This window comes from Eleutherodactylus coqui, chromosome 9 (assembly GCF_035609145.1).
Source record: "Eleutherodactylus coqui strain aEleCoq1 chromosome 9, aEleCoq1.hap1, whole genome shotgun sequence".
NCBI classification, from domain to species: domain Eukaryota; kingdom Metazoa; phylum Chordata; class Amphibia; order Anura; family Eleutherodactylidae; genus Eleutherodactylus; species Eleutherodactylus coqui.
In genome coordinates this window covers 83,429,082-83,442,407 of record NC_089845.1, presented here as the reverse complement: position 1 = coordinate 83,442,407, position 13,326 = coordinate 83,429,082, and the positions used below count along the sequence as shown (strand labels likewise).

The 13,326-nt window shown below is 45.1% G+C and overlaps 1 protein-coding gene across 1 annotated transcript in view; it reads left to right on the top strand.

The window, feature by feature from the left end:
- Positions 1 to 13,326, top strand: part of GREB1L (GREB1 like retinoic acid receptor coactivator) — a 134,303-nt gene that overhangs the window by 13,886 nt on the left and 107,091 nt on the right. The window lies entirely within an intron of this gene.

The window sequence follows — 13,326 nt, the reverse complement described above, 5'->3', positions numbered from 1 at the left end:
TGCACAATTAGAAGGGTATAAGAGTCAAGACTCATAGGAAGCATATTTTGTGTTTTCCTTCTCTAGGATCAGCAGTAGATTGTTTAGCTGATGCATCTATGGATGCAATAAGGTTATTGTCTAGATCTGCAACCAGGTCTAACTTGGACTGTACTGCCTTATGGCTTAAGGCTTGGAAGGTGGATTTAGCCTCCAAGAACAGGCTCTGCAATATCTTGTGCGGGTGAACATCTGTTCAGGCCTCCTCTAGATGATCTTCTTGAAAAGGCTTCTGACAGGAAGAGAGGCTTCCCCGTTCTGCCTAGACCTGCTAATTCCTTTTGTTTTTGTAAACAGTTCAAGAACAAAGAACAAAAAGGTACAGATTCCAAGAGGTCTAGGTTTTCAAAAAATACCAGAGGTTTTTCATTCAAGCACAATGACCCTAAGAACAAGGAGTCCCAGCAATGAAGCCAGAAGAAAGCAAAGGGGGATGGCTAGCACTGTTTTTTTTTTTCAGCTTGGGAAGACGTCCTGGCAAGTCCGTGGGTTCTAGATGCACTAAGAATGGGTCTTCGTCTCGAGTTCAAAAGCATTTGTACAGACATTTTCCATATGAAAATAATTCTGGATCCAGTGAAACATCAGGCCTCAGAAGGGGACGTTTTTTTAAACGAAGGGGTTCTTATTCAAGTCTCAAATTAGAAAGTTGGGAAGAGCTTTTGTTCCCCACTTACTTTTACAAAACAATACAACAGTTCTTTTGGGTTTAGAATTAATTTTAAAAAGGCTAAATGTGTTCCTTTCTTACAAGTATTTCAAAATGTAGTCTCTCAAGCTCCAAGACTCCAAGACTCTTCACAAAGATTGTGGCTTAGATAATGTCTTACATCAGGAAAAGGGACATATTGATTATCCCATAGCTGGGATTATAGTGTCAATGTCAGAAAGTTAAACGCCCATATACACGTAACGATTATCACTTAAAAGCTATCGTGTAAATGATAATCACTGTGTGTAAATGCTCCCTTCTTTGTCTTCGGCTGAACGATAATTTTTAGGTGCGTATAAAATCCATTGTTGACCCGGAGAGAAGATTAAACAGACCGCATGCTGTGTTTGCTGTCCATGGTGCTGTATTCTCCACAGTAGTTACATTGTATTCAGCTTGCAGCCCTGCGGTAGAGCTGAATGCAGAGAACCGAACACCTGCTATTCTCTGCCTACAGCTCCTGGAGGCTCATTTACATGGAAATGAAGGTGATAAGCTGCTAATGTACATTTAAAAAACCTATCTTTTGAACAATTATCTTTGGGTGTAAATGGGCCTTAACTTCTAGAGGACATCAGAATTGTTCACTAGTTGCAGACCTACGTTGGAACAGCAACAGTATGAAGTCCAATATGACACCTTCAACCAGATGCATTTTTCTGTGGATTTTGTTTGACTCTACTTGCCAGATGTCATTTCTCCTTCAAGAAAAACAAGCTTTAATGAGGTCCAGAGCATTAGACCTTTTTCTATCCCATTCTTGTACTATCAGACAGGCCATGTCGGTGTTGGGATTAATGACGTCTTGCATTCCAGCTGTCAAATGGTCTCAATTCGTGCAGAATTTCAACCCCATATTTATATGTACCCTCTAGGTTTTGATAGTCCTGTAACTTGCTACAGCAATAATTGGAGAGGTGATGTCTGGATGCCTTTTTCTTCTACATTGTTTTACACAGGTGCATTTTTGAACACCTTTTCAATGCATGAAATACTCTGAATATGAGACATGTCGGTTGTTTTTAATCTCCTTTTTTAAAATCTGGACCTGTAGTTGTATTGGTACTATTGTATCTTGTCACCACCAGAAGTATGGGTGAAGATGAGATGCAGGCAGCTTGACAGGCCGGTGACGCCCCCAGGAGCTCATTGTATTATGTATTTCCTCAGTGTCCCTGCGTGCATCATGGGCCAACTGTCACTCAACTGGGAGCCCTGAGAGGCGGTGCCCAGGACACAGCAGTGAGCTGGCAACGCGGCAGAGACCCGGCGGGGAATGGAACTGTCAGCGGTCACAGTGCATCGGCTCCCCACATCATGGCACGGCTGTCACTCAAGCAGGAGCCCTAGGAGGCGGTGCCTGGGACACAGCAGTGAGGGGTGGCACAGCGGGGGATGGAGCTAGATGGAGCATTGAGCCTGTGTGGCATACCGGCAGAGATAGGGTGGGGGAAACAGCTGTTACCAGCCACAACACATCGGGAGCCCCGCAATCTCCGCTGCAGGCAGTGTGGTAGGGGACCGAGCTGTGAGGCGGCAGTAGCACATTGTCATGAGCTATGAGGGAGCGGGTCGCCAGCAGAGATGCTCGCGAGCTTTGTAAGTGACAGCGGCAGGTCTTCGGCAGGGGACCTAGCAGGGCAGAGGCAGAGAGCAGGGGGGTTTCTGGTACCACGCCAGTAGCACAGTTTTAGTGGAGCTGGGGGGAGCCGTTCAGCAGGGGAGATGGTAGGGGGACGCCTGCTTCGGGGGTGCGTTGTGGTTGGCTTAGAGGGTTTGGGTTAGTTTTCCAGTTTGGCGTATGTTGTTAGCTCTAACAGCTAATAATTAGAGATGAATGAGCATCGCTCTTCTCAAGTAACTGCTTAGTGATCCTAGCAGGCTCGGGTGGGCTACGGGGGGTGGGGGGGAGCGTAGCGAGAGGAAGAGTGAGGGAGATTTCCCCCCCCCCCCCCCCGCTCACCCCCGCAGCCCACCCGAGCCTGCTCGAATCACTAAGCAGTTACTCGAGAAGAGCGATGCTCGCTCGAGTAACTGCCTTACCAAGTAGGCTCGCTCATCTCTACTAACAATGTAAGCCTAACAGGGAAACTAACCCTCCATGCCAGGCGCAAATCCATAGACACGCTGCTAGGACCTTGACAGCCAATCGAGAGCTAGGGGCATGAAAGGGGTGTTCCTCCATGCTAGCTTCCAGTGGTGACAATGTACAACAGTACCAATATATCTTCATATGATATAATAACTTTATTTATGGTGTAATGAAAGGCTGGGTCACTACTGGTGCTTGATTGTTGTTTTCCATGTCGCCTTTTTTTTTTTTTTTTTTATCAGATATTTTATCGTCCATTAACAGCCATCAAGACTGCCAGCCTCCCCTTGAGATTATCTTCTGTTGACACTGCTGAAATGAGGAGCTAATTCAGTTACTAACTATATTATGGAATTGTTGTATATGCAATTACCTAGCAAAGAGTGAAAGTTCACAGCTTTTTAAAGTTAGTATCTACCAGTACACCATGGTTATCTCATATTTATAGGGGATGGCAATAGATACCAAATTGAGCCCTAGCCTAAACTTTACTGGTAACAGTCTATATCTGAAGATGCCCACGTTGCCAAAAGCTTTATGCCCCAAGCATCACCATTATAAAATATTATCACTGTCCAAAATGTCAATTGAGCACTAGCCATTTCAGTCTGAGCTATCCAACCTTTACCTTATTAGATGGAATGATAGCTTAATGCCCCTTTTAAACGGGAGGATTATCGTTTGTTTAAAGGGGTTGTCTCATGAAGAGAACCCCTGTCACTACGCACTCTTAAAAGCATAAAGACATGATGAGGACAAGGGTCCCATTTGGGCCCCCCCATTCTGCAGGACCCAAGGTAGTCTTGTATCACATGGACAGATATTCATCTGAAGAGCCACCAATACTCCATGCTGCAGGGCAAATGACTGGCTGGCGGTGCCATTTCCCAGTAAAATCTGTTTGCCAAGAGCTGGATCCACTGGTTGTCCCGGCGGGCTCATTTTGAAAGGTGATGTCACTGAGCACTGAAGACCCTTTTCAGCATCATTCCACTGTGGTTTTATTAGAGCTACTCCATACTCCATCCACAAGAAATCTGCTAAATTGCAGTGTGGTCCAAATGTGTTGTAAAAGAATCTCTACTGGTTGCTACTGTAAAATATCTCAAAACCTTGTGTGTAGATGTAGCTAAAACTAGTTAACCAGACAGGAACGGGACTATTCACTTTTAAAAGCTAGTTATGCCAATTCAGTATATTTCATTGAATGGCAGTGATTGGTTCATCGATCTCTGGCTCTGATTGGCTGAGACAGTGCTCAAGGAACCAGTCAGAGCAATCTCTTGCTGGAGAACCCTGTTACTAGCAAAAGATGCTCTGTCAGTGCTGACAAGTGCCTGGAAGCCTTCCCAGACCTCCGGAGAGCAGCGGGTGGGACCTGGACGGTATCTTCTAGGTGAGTATTGTTTGATTTATTTATTTTTTTAAGGTAGTGTTGTTGGGGCCTTTAGCGTTATCAAACCTGCAATACCAATTTGTGCCGCGTTTTCAGCAGCATTGAAACCGCTGCCTATTCATTTCAATGGGCGAGTTGAAATGAATGGGAGTGTTGTACAGCGTTTAGCGCAGTGCTGAAAAGGCAGCGCTAAACGCTGTACAAAAACACCTGTGTGAGAGAGGCCACAGTCTTGTGGAGGAGGAACCCGGAAGAGCAAGCAGGGGTTGCAGACAGCAGTCTGGATGGGGTATTGTTCCCCAGACTGTCTTGCATTGTCTGCCCACAAATTCCTGCTTTCTTCATACCATTTGTATTTGGTCTCCTAGCAATATGTGTACGAACCCTTGTCCATACGCAATGTGACTTGTGTATGCACTGCATTTCAAACGCATCCATAGAAATCAATGGGGCTCATACGCGCGGAATCCGTGGTAGAATAGAGCATGCTAAGACTTTTTTCTTCTGCTCGTGAAATACACAATTCCTACATGCAAGGGTGAATGAAACTGCGTGAGTCAATGCATTTGATTGCCCGCGTATTACCGTATATCATACGCTTGAACAGCGATCCTGCAAAGCCTTACTTTGCTTGTTGATAATGAATTGGGAGGGATATATAAATGCAGAACAATAACCAAACTGATACTTGGTGGCTAACGAGTCTTCTTGTAGCACCCTACTTTCCAAGAACCCCATCTTAATATGCTTGTTATATCGTATTATAGCAAACTTGTATGTATTAAGAAGGAACAGCTGCCTTTCTTGGCTGATCACATTACACGCCTCTGAAATAGGTGACAGTCTGTTTGCCTTTGGGAATTACAGTTTAAGATGTGATCTGCCGGGAAGAGGGTGGGGTGTGGGGCTATGGAAGGTCAAAGGTTCAGACCTCCATTGTAGTGTATGAAAATACAGTGCAAAATAGTTACATTGTCTTCAGCTGGGCTCACATGACCGTGTGCGCCTGCGTTCCATGCGCAGATTTCTCATGCGGGTGCATAGCAAGACTAAAAAGACTATCTTAGCGTGTATGAAGCGCGCATATGTGCCAAGATAGAGCATGCTATGAATATTTTTTTTGTGCGCGAGTGATACGCATGTAAAAGAAATGCTGATGTAAGTAGCCCAGTACCAATCAATGGGCTATTGCCATCACGTATCTGAAAATTGTTTATACAATGACATTATGTAAAAGCGGCCTTCTAAGTAATGTTTATAATGGCACTGCTGCTTCCTTTTGTTCACTACATGAGTGCTATATAAACTGGAAAAGCAGTTATGAACCACTTTTGCCTTCACCTGGGGGGGTCCCAGCTGGCACCCGACATACCCCTGCTATATTGGAGGAGTTTTAAACATTCTCAGTACATTAAAGGGGTTGTCCCGCGCCGAAACGGGTTTTTTTTTTTTTCAACCCCCCCCCCCCGTTCGGCGCGAGACAACCCCGATGCAGGGACGTACAGAAAGCTCACCGGAGCGCTTACCTTAATCCCCGCGCTCCGGTGACTTCTATACTTACCTGTGAAGATGGCCGCCGGGATCCTCTGCCTCCGTGGACCGCAGCTCTTCTGTGCGGTCCACTGCCGATTCCAGCCTCCTGATTGGCTGGAATCGGCACGTGACGGGGCGGAGCTACACGGAGCTACACGGAGCCCCATAGAGAACAGGAGAAGACCTGGACTGCGCAAGCGCGGCTAATTTGGCCATCGGAGGGCGAAAATTAGTCGGCACCATGGAGACGAGGACGCCAGCAACGGAGCAGGTAAGTATAAAACTTTTTATAACTTCTGTATGGCTCATAATTAATGCACAATGTATATTACAAAGTGCATTAATATGGCCATACAGAAGTGTATAGACCCACTTGCTGCCGCGGGACAACCCCTTTAACAATGTTGCAAATTTAAAACCCAGGACTAAGCGCCATACATGTACAGTGCGTGCTTGTCATCTGGTTGATTCACTGGGCAATGCGATTTTTGTGTCTAAGAAAGGTTTATTTGTTCCTGTTAGCTTATTGTAAAATATAATGGAAAATGACTTTCATTTCGAAAAAACTTTGCTTTTGTGGTCAGGACATTAAAAATATATGATTTTGAATTTCAAATGTTTCAAGGGCATAGACAGTGAGAGAAGAAATTACTTAGTCATGAGCCAAAGTCATTCTACAATGCAGAGAATGTCCATACGGTTCACAATTAATAATGTCTGGTTCTTTCTGATTGACGATTGTGTACCTGGTCACATTCACGTACCAGCCCCTACATGTAGTCACCCATCATATTCTCGTTGTATTGTCCTTGATAGTGACGCTGAAACTGCTGCATTTCTTGGAGGAACCTTTTTCCTCGGAGTATGCTTCCATGTTCTGCTTGAATTTATGTAGATTAGAACCCAGGATATGAACCTTGAGCGACATGCTGCAGCCCTTAGCGTTGTATTTCTTCACCATCGTTTCCACCAACTCCACATAGTTGTCCGCTTTGTGATTTCCCAAGAACCCCTGAACCACAGCAACAAAATTGTTCCAAGCTGCTTTCTGTATATCTGTAAGCATGACAGGAAGTATCGGACATTCTATGATCCTCTTGATTCGTGGTCCCACATAGATGCCAGCTTTTACTTTGGCTTAGTCCGCTTAGGGAAGAAGTTTCGTAGATGTTTCATCACTGTAGATTCTTTATCTAGAGCTGGGACAAACTGTTTCATAAGCCTGAGTTTTATGTAAAGAGGTGGGATCAGAATTATCTACTAGGGGTTCCCACTTGACATTGCTTCGTCCCACAGTGAAGTCAATACGTTCAGGCCAGTCTCGTCGATGGTAGTGTTCAGTTTTTTCATTCCTTCCCCAAAGACAAAGATGGCAAGGAAACTTTGTGAAACCCCCTTGAAGACTCATTAGGAAAGCAACCATCTTGAAGTCTCCAATTACCTCCCAACAATACTGATCGTACCTAAGAACTTGCAACAGGAATGTGACACTACTGTACTTCTCCTTGAGATGTGCTGAGCAAGCAACTGGAAGGGATTAATGAAAAGAACCAGACCTTTTCATTAATTGTGAACTGTATGGACATACTCTGCGTTGTATAATGACTTTGGCTCATGACTGTAAGTAACTTCTTCTCTCACTGTGTATGTCCTTGACACATTCGAAATTCAAAATCGTATATTTTTAATTATCGATGTCTTGACCACAAAAGCAAACTTTTTTTCTAAATGAAAGTTATTTTCCATTCAATTTTACAATAAGCTAACAGGAACAAAAACTTTTCTTAGACACAAATCGTGTTTTGTTTTTTTTTTTGCTTAGTGAAGGGTCACAGTTGTCATATTGCTGATGTCAGCAGGATAATGCTTTACTAAAAGTTTTCTGTAAGGGTCTCCTACACAGATGATCAAAAATATACATTCACCTAATCTCTGTAAAAAAAACAAATTGACTTATCAGATAATCACATCTTTTATATGACACTAGAAATCGTTTGTCGGCAGCAGATCGCTCTATGTAAACAGGGATGTGCGGCCAACCACAATGGATCTGTGTGTACCATTACACTCCATTGTTTGGCGCATGCACTAGTGCTAATCCTTATGGTAAGTAATTGGGGCTGAATGACTTGCAAAAATGTCAGTCGAAGCTTGTTCCTGGCAGAAAATCTGACAGTGTAAAGGCCTAGATAACAATTATCACTCAAAATTCGTTCAAACAACCGGAATGAGCGATAATCGTTACATGTAAATGCAGGCATCGTGCTGTTTTCGATTAAACAATGATTTTAAGGTGAACTTAAAATCCATAATTCATCTAGTGAGAGATGAGGTTTCTCAATAGAACACACGCTGTTATCTCCACAGGACATGGCAGATAACATTGTAATCAATGCAGCTGTGTGCACAATGATTAATGACCTGCTGGGCACTGCAAACAGCTACTGGAGGCCCTTTTACATGCAAATGACGACGATAAAGTGTTAATATCCATTAACACTTTATGCAAATAGATCGCAAAATCTTTCAACCTTTCAGTCGTTTGAAAGATTATCTTTGCATGTAAATGGGCCTTAATTTTTCTTATGGTGTAGACTTGTGGCAGTAATTTATGGTACTGTCCCACTCATTTAAATGGGTCCTGCGGAAAACCATGCATAAGCTTCTGAGACAAACTTATTGAGATGAATTTAACTGGTTTTTGGTGTCAAAATCTGCCACGTGTTAAAGGGTTTGTGCTTACTAGCCCTACTCCAGGAATGCGAAACTGGGGCAAAAAGCTGATCATCTCGAGTACCACTCCTAATATTCCCAGCAATCGGTTGACTTTACCAGGGAAAGCCAAAACCATCATACATTATTGCTGCAGTGTCTGCTGCTGGCGAAATGTGATACAGGATGGACTTTCATAGTGCTCGGGTTGCCACTGAGGCTGCAGCGCCCGACGGACAGCTGGAGAGCCGGCAGAGGTGTGGGGAGTAAGGCTGCCGGCGTGTGCTACACCATAGCACGGTGTGTGTCTACTGAGGCTTCAGCAGCCGCCAGGAAAGCCGTAACAGGTTGGGGTGGGGGGGGGGGGGGGTGCGCGTTGCTCCTGCCTAACTGTCTGTGTACCCCGACCATGCAGCCGCCGGTATGTGAATTGGGTGACTGTGCCTCTTGTGCCCCGCGGACCGCAATTGAAAGGCCGCTTAATCACGCTCAATGTATTTTGCCTGCAGTTTTAGTGCCCTTGCAGGACCTATTTGTCAATCTTGACTCCACCAGGACTTCCTGGTGGCATCAAGATACACTAATACCTCTGCTATGTATGTTCTATAATCTTGAGCTGCCCCACTTAACACCCGTGCACCATTTATACATCTAAATGGTACTATTGTACCTTGTCATCACCAGAGGCTAGGGGCTGATGGCCTTTGCTGCAGTAGACGCCCCTTGTCACACCCCTAGCTTCCCATTGCCTCATGGTCTGCTGTGTTTTTCATAAAAATTTCGGCCCTCGCATCTCTGCATCCCCGCCACTGGCTACTGCTGCTGCCGCCTCGCACCTCAGTCCAGCGCTGTCTGTCAGCTCTATATTGCGCTGCTGGTGCACATCTCACTCCACCGGCCCAGTGCTGCCCTACCAGGTGTCTGGTACTGTTCCCCTGCCTCTTCTCCCTTCGGCAGCTGCCACCACCGCTGGTGCTGACTGAGAGGCAGATGGGGAGCGGAGTATCTTCTTGGGCAAAGTATGTTCCTGAGTGGCCGCCCGGACAAGATTCTCAGCGCTACAGCATAGGGGCAGGACAGCCTCTGTATTGATGTTTGCCTGGGCTGGAGGGTTAGGGTTAGTTTTCCTGTTAGGCTTATATTATTAGCTCTAAATGCTTCCGTGTAACACCTGTAACATGGAAGCATATACAGCTAGTAAGGTAAGCCTAACAGAAAAACTAAAGCTACAGGTTCAGGGACAGTGAGCAACTGCATCAGCCAATCAGCTCCTGGGGGCATCACCAGCCTGTCAAGCGGCCTAGATCTTGACTTCACCCCTACTTTGGGTGGTGACAAGATAGACTAGTACCCATTTAAGTATTGTCTTGGGTAGTAGAGTGGCTTTAGGTTCCTCAGATAGCATGGCTCTCTCTTTCACCCTCGCTACTCGAGCTATGATGCCGTGTACCTATGTTTGTGTGTTTTAACTGCCTTTATGTTATTTTTGGAACATTCGTAGGAGTATCGTACGTTTTCAAGTTGCTGGGCAACCGAAGACGCACATTTTATTCTTCATGGCATGAGTAGTCAGAAGGCCAAGTGTGCCGCTGTAGGCAACTTCCTACTAGTTACATTTGTAGTTTCTGATCTTCCCACACAAAAGATTGTATTTCTCCTTTTTGGTGGAATACGTAACCGAATCCCTAGTCTTATTTCCTGAAATGTAATAACGTACAGTATGTAAGCGTTTTCACTGTCACTGGAATAAACTTGTTAAACTGATAAACTTGTTTTGATGCGCTAATTGGAGTTAGATCCATGATACAAAGTGACATCCCGTTTTCCTCTCTGGTTTTTGTTTACCGTTCCCAGTTAGTTAGTTCTAGTTGAACCTGGTCTGGTGGGTTTGCATAACTAATCAGGATTAAGCTTGGTTGGCTTTTTGTTGGCATTTGAGTTTTTTGTTTCGTAGCCTGAATACCTGCTGAGATAAACAGAACCTTCTACTGGTTGTTTTCTACACCGGAGAACTATGGTAACATCCCCCCACCTTTGTCCTCTTGGTTTCTAAGCAACAGGATCTTAAGAACCTGATATCTTCATAGCAAATGTTTTTGGCTGCACGTGTAGTATGCTTCACGGCTTCATCAACGCCTTGTTTATTATTGTCAACCTCCCAGCGTAATGTGAAAAAGGAGTACATATGGACTTGGTCATGCTGTCAAGACAGTTGACAATCTGATCCTGTTCCCTTATGATCTCAAAGAGAGTTGTCTAAGGTTAGAAAAGCACGGCTGCTTTTTTTCTCAAAACAGTGCCACACTTGTCCATAGGCTGCATGTGGTATTGCAGCTCAGCCTTTTTTTTTTTTTTTTACATAAAAGGGAATTTTCAGCTCTCTACTACTGATGATCAATCCTGAGGATAGGTCAACAATATAATTGATTGGTGAGCGGCAGCTCCTTGGAACCCCATGGATCAGTTCTTAGCAGCACTGTTCCCTAGCACCAAACAGCAGATTGTGGGGTTCCTGAAACACTGAGCCCCATCAATAAACTGTTAATGGCCTATCCGAAATAGGTCATCGTGGTCCAGAGCTGGAAAACCCTTTTAAGTCGAGGTATAAGGTGTAAAGTCCTCTGGCGCAAGCACCGAGTCATGACTGACTTCTCGGGTGACGTCACCCCACAAAAACGGTAAATGTTTTTGCGAGGTGGTTTGCCATTGCCTTTCTCAGTAATCTTTACCCCCCAGCAAGCTGGGTACTCATTTTACCGACCTTGAAAGGATGAGTCAACCTTGAGCTCGCTACCTGAACCATGTGGGGATTGAACAGGCAACCTTCAAGTTAAATACATTCAAATACAGTAACTGTGTGGGTAAAGCAGCATGCTTTAATAAAGGATTATATGAACGTCTCATGATGGATTCCATTGAATGTATTGGGGCCCAGCAGGCTTTCATTATGCCACTGTGAAGGTTTCTGGACAAAATGGTGCAGTATGCCTATAAAAAGGATTTTGTAGGAGGTCTGTGCTGGAGGCTCTGATAAAAATGTGAACAAAGCCTATTCCTGGACCAAAACTTTTACATGTTATAGTCACTAATTGCTTCAGAAGGGTCGGTGATCCAGGGATTATTCCGATTGCCAGATTGGAGTCATGAGGGAATTTTTCTTAATGAGTAAAATTGACTTCTACCCCATTGTTTTTTTAATCTTAATCTGGATCAACATTGGGGGTAATAGGATGAACTAGATGGGCATGTCTTTTTTTCAGCCTAATATACTATGTTACTATGTCTGGTTGCGAGACAATTTTTAAAAAAGGAGTCCAAATCTGTTAACCATTAAAGTTATGGTACGTACTTGTCCTCACCCCCGGTGATCCAGCACTGCAGCCCATCTTTGTTTAGGAATGGCTACCTGTTCATTCAGCCAATCGGATGCCACAACAGTCAGGTGTCGTTCTCCTGACCTCATGGTTCCCAGCATCTGAGCAGTGATGCCAGGAAAATGGCACGCCACTGCTGCAGCCCTTGAGATAGCAAACAGGGCTGCAGAATTGGTGGAGACGATGGGTGAGTATCACAGATTTTTTTTGTTCTTTTAGCAGATTTGGATCAATTTTTTTTAATTTGATTCGTACGTGGACCACCTTTTTTTTAAATGGTTAACAAGATTCTAGTAATGCAGCTACTGATGCCAGACCTTACATGTGCGACCATGTTCACCTTTTGAAATTTTTCAATTGAACATATTAGGCTGATCTGAAGAAAGTATTTTGCAGCTTTTAAAATCTGTCGAACCATTTGAAGTAGTGCTGCCATCAGTTCAAGGGAAGCCAACAATTTCTTGGGTATTGGGAAAAATATAGTCTGGCTAAGGCTGGGTTCACACGGGGCAGAATTTCGCCGTGGCAAATCCGCCCGGGGCCGCTAATCTCGGGATTAGCCAGCCATGTGGACGAGATGTTGCAAACCTCTCGTCCACACGGGACGGCAAATCCGCTGCGGTAAGTCCGGCTGAAGCTGCGGCCACCGCAGCCGCGGTTTCAGAAGATGCAGCATGTCTATTTACTTTTATTTTTTGTTTATTTTTGTCGCGGACGCGCTCTCCTTTATGGAGCGCCGGCCGCAACGGAAAAGCGAGCGGCCGGGCCGCTTCAAAGCCGCCACGGCTTAAACCGCAGCGGTTCTCCCGGCGGAAATCTCGCGGTTTTTGCTGCGGCCAAACCGCGAGATTTCCGATGGGAATACGCCCCGTGTGAACCCAGCCTAAGAATCCTGGCAGACCGGTTGCAACATGTCTAGGTCTATTATATGTTCAACATCAAATTCACCTTCATGTATAAATTGGGGTGCATTCACATGGACATATGCGTATTTCGGTCAGTGAATACAAAACATACTCGCGGGCCGAAATACGCTGTCGCATCGCGTTTTTCTGCCTATGTGCAGTCATTTTACTTGCACAAATCAGCGCATTTACACGCACCAAGATAGAACATGCCACTAGAGATGAGCGAGTATACTCGCTAAGGCACATTACTCGAGCGAGTAGTGTCTTAGCCGAGTATCTCCCCGCTCGTCCCTAAAGATTCGGGGGGCGGGGAGCGATGGGGGAGAGCAGGGAGGAACAAGGGGGGGGGGGAGATCTCTCTCTCCCACCCCACCCCCCCACTTCCCCCAGCTCCCCGCCGCAACCCACCTGTCACCGGTGCCGACCCCCGAATCTTTATAGACGAGTGGGGAGATACTCGGCTAAGGCACTACTCACTCGAGTAATGTGCCTTAGCGAGTATACTCGCTCATCTCTACATGTCACATATATTTTTTCATGCAATCACATGTGTGAAAAAA